The 3,607-nt window shown below is 46.0% G+C and overlaps 1 long non-coding RNA gene across 1 annotated transcript; it reads left to right on the top strand.

Annotated features, from left to right (window-relative positions):
• Window positions 1-1,917: 1,917 nt before the first annotated feature.
• LOC119344437 lies at window positions 1,918-2,495 on the top strand. The gene is made up of 2 exons (XR_005166675.1): window positions 1,918-2,050; window positions 2,404-2,495. It is a non-coding gene; the product is annotated as an uncharacterized LOC119344437 (long non-coding RNA).
• The last annotated feature ends 1,112 nt before the right edge of the window (window positions 2,496-3,607 follow it).

Genomic DNA, 3,607 nt, shown 5'->3' on the forward strand with positions numbered 1-3,607 from the left:
GGATCCGCGCTCGTCCCTTCCAGATCGCAGCCGCCACCTCCTCCCTTCCAGATCATGGCCGCCACCTCCCTCCGATGGAGCTCCCCCCATCCATGGCCTCCCCCCCGCCCTCCTCTCTCCCTTCCCCTCCCTCGCGCCGCCACCACCACCACTCCTTCCAAGCGCGTGCACGCGTTCCAGCTGTGGGCTTCTCCTTCCGCTTGCTTCGTGTCGCGGAGCCGTGGAGGAAGACCTACGGGCGCAGCGCCACTACTGCCGCTAGCGACCATCGGCGGCGGCTGCTGCGTCGTTGGTCAGTCCCGCCTTGCTCGTGCACTCCCCCCGCTTCCTCCTCCCTCCCCTCGCTAACGTCTCAGCCACGCACAGGTAGTCAGGCAGGCAGGCAGGTGCGGATGCACCAATTCCGCTCCCCCACCCGCTCCGGCGATGTTGAGGAGGTCGACGGCGTGCGCTTCGCTCACCACCCGCTTCTCCTCCGCCGCCCCGCTCACGTGGGTAAGTGCATCATCCTCTCCTCCCCCTCTCGCCTCCTCCATCGGCTGTGACGCGCGTGTGCCCACCAACCAGAGCACGGCTGGCAGATGGATGACGATTTTCATGTATTTTGACTCGGTTAGATCAGTCGATGCTTCCTAGTACATAATGAATGAGCGTTTGCTGCTGGATATTACTCCTTCCCTACAGTTTTGTTCACCTTTGATTTCAGAGATGTTGTCAAACCAGAACCTCATCCAACCATCTGGAGTAATATCTTAGCGCGGTAGTTCCACAGCTGCTGCTACTACTAGGCTATATTCTCATTCATAAACTTCCTGAAAAATGTCTTTTACGTACCTGCTACATGTGCATTGTCTCCATTGGAATTCTGCTCTTAAACTAGGCAATCATACACGATCTGCAACTTTGGGGTACCAAAATGTTTATTTTCATAGACAGTACACAACTGATTTGTAAATTAGCTGAATAAATAGGCCCTGTAAACTGAGCATGGGCCTATGCCTGTTAATAATCTACAAGTGGCAGTCACCACTGTTTCTCTGAATTGGGGTCCTGTTCTTGTAAACATTATGTAAAGCTAAAATTCTTCTGTGTCTTGCTTCCTGTGTCTTGCTCATTTGATATAAACATTATGTAGAGCTCTGTTTCTTCTTCTTTTGCTTCCTGTATGTATGTATGTGTCTGACGACGAAGTTGGTTTCTTCAGAATTGATCAAGTCTGACAAAGTTGTTCTAAACATTTCTTGAAACAGGGCGAGGCCGGTGATGTCCATGCTGTGATGTCCCTGGGGTGGCGCCACTGTGCCCGACGCTTGCCCTGGTCACCGCGATGGTGCTTCGGCGGCTTCCAGACCCTCTCCTAGATGTGGTGATGGTGACAGCACAACCGTGGTGTGGCTGAGCCTCTGCTACGGCTACAATGTCCCTCTGGTGAGCTCCTCCCCATTCCTTCTTCTCTGATGTAGCTCCTGCATGGCCATGGCCATGATTTGGGTTGGACGTGGGGCTATACTAGTTGCTGCTAGATGCTGTAACCAAGCATCAACTCCTACTGGAGCTCTCTGGTGATAAATTCATGTGGTTCTAGGGTCTGTCAGTAGCTGCCCACGTGTACTTGCTTTACATATGTGCCCCTGTGATGCTCTGGTGATATGGAGTGGCTGATATCAAAATCATGGTGGTGTTGATTCTTATCTTGCGTGTCTCTGGTGGTGGTGGTGTTGACAGCAGTTACACACCTAGCTTGTAACTAATATCATTACTGCTAATTTACCTCAAGTTAATCTGAACATGGTTGAAATGAGCGCTGCTAATTTTGATGTCTAATATCAATTTTTACCCCCAAGTCCTTAAGTAATTATTTTCATTACATCAAAATTAGCTGAGAATATTGACTCGAATATTTTATGTATGACATGATGCATGTACACATACGGTTGAGAAAATACCGAGCTGCAGTGGAACAACCTGGAGTTAGAGAACTTCAAGTACAAGATCAACGAGGTGACCGGCATTATGGTGGCTGTGTACGGCGGCGACCACAAGTTCTTCGGTGAGCTGGCAGTGTCCATATTGTGTGATATATGATGCTGCTCCGTTGTGCATCTCTCTTTTCTTGTGTGTTGCATCATTGTTGCTTGATAGAGTAAATGATTTCAGTTTTGGTTGTGTCCAATCTTTACTATGTACCATGCTTAGTGTTTACTAAACTGAGGCATTGGGCATTGGAATTTACGCATTTATGTATAATTTTAGTTTTGGATGTGTCCAATGCAAACATTGCTATCAACTGTCAAGTTGATTTTAAAATGTCTCATTAACTTCATTATTCTATTATTTATTTTTAAATATGCTATTAGATTTACTTCTATTTTGTTCCTAAACATTTTGTTCTGTAACATGCAGATGCTGGGCTTTCATGTTTCTTCGTGAGCATCAGGACAAAGAAGTCGGAGGAAGCATAGTTCTAACATTGCTGTCAAGTGTCAAGTTTTGCATTAATGAAGCCCTTTATGCTGCTCCTATTTGTATGTGTGTATGATGTAGCAGAACCTGGTTCATGTGATTGTACACTTGTGGAGCTTGTTATTTGATTGTAAACTTGATGCTGATCACATTTGTATGTGTGTTATATGATGTAGCACTTTGATGGTTGATAATATTTGAAGTATTTCATGTGTTTTCTGTGTGCCAATTTAAATACCAGGTATTTATTTGCGTGAAATAAAAAAATGAAGAATATTGCCCTGATGGCTAGGACCCAGTACTAGAACCTGACAATGGGGACCCACCTGACTAGTGAACCCAATTTATAAAAAAAGAAAAAAATGAAACTATTGAGACAAAAAGGCCATGGGCCAAAAATAAAAAGGCTGCAATGTTGGGCTTGGTCCATGAAGCTGACAAAAAATTCACAGAAAAAAATATAAATGGGCTGAATTAATGGGCTCGGCCCATATAACACCGAATTGGACCGGGCTGAATCTTGTGCCACGTCAGATTGCCACGCTGGATGCCTACGTGGCCTGGGGAGGTTGCTGGTGACCAAAACAAAACAGTAGACGTATTTTGGTCATAAACGTCTTCGACCATTCCAGAAGAAAGGTTGCTATAGTCAGTTTATGACCGCCAGCTTTTGACCGTCTGTTTTTGGTCACAAAAAGGTCGCAAATGATAAACCATGACCTTTCAGTGACCAATAGTGGTGGTCACAAGTTGACATATTTCTTGTAGTGCTAGTTTGTGCAAACGTGATCAGAAGCTTCACAAAAGGGCAGTCAACTCTGTTGAGCCGGCAGTACCTCAGTATTTACGCTGGTCTGAGCAACCTATTTTGTGGAGTAGAGATGATCACCCGCCACAGGTTGATAATCCAGGTCATTTGGACTTGGTGGTAGCCCCTCAAGTCGGGGGATACAAGTTCACTAAAGTGCTCATGGATGGGGGAAGTAGTATCAATATTTTGTATTATGATACATTCCGCCGTATGGGGTTGACAGATAAGGATCTTAAACCATCAAATACGGTCTTTCATGGTGTGGTGCCTGGTAAGTCTGCATATCCTGTAGGCAAGATAGCTTTGGAGGTAGCTTTTCGAGATGACTACGAT

This window comes from Triticum dicoccoides, unplaced genomic scaffold (genome assembly GCF_002162155.2).
Source record: "Triticum dicoccoides isolate Atlit2015 ecotype Zavitan unplaced genomic scaffold, WEW_v2.0 scaffold168821, whole genome shotgun sequence".
Lineage (NCBI taxonomy): Eukaryota > Viridiplantae > Streptophyta > Magnoliopsida > Poales > Poaceae > Triticum > Triticum dicoccoides.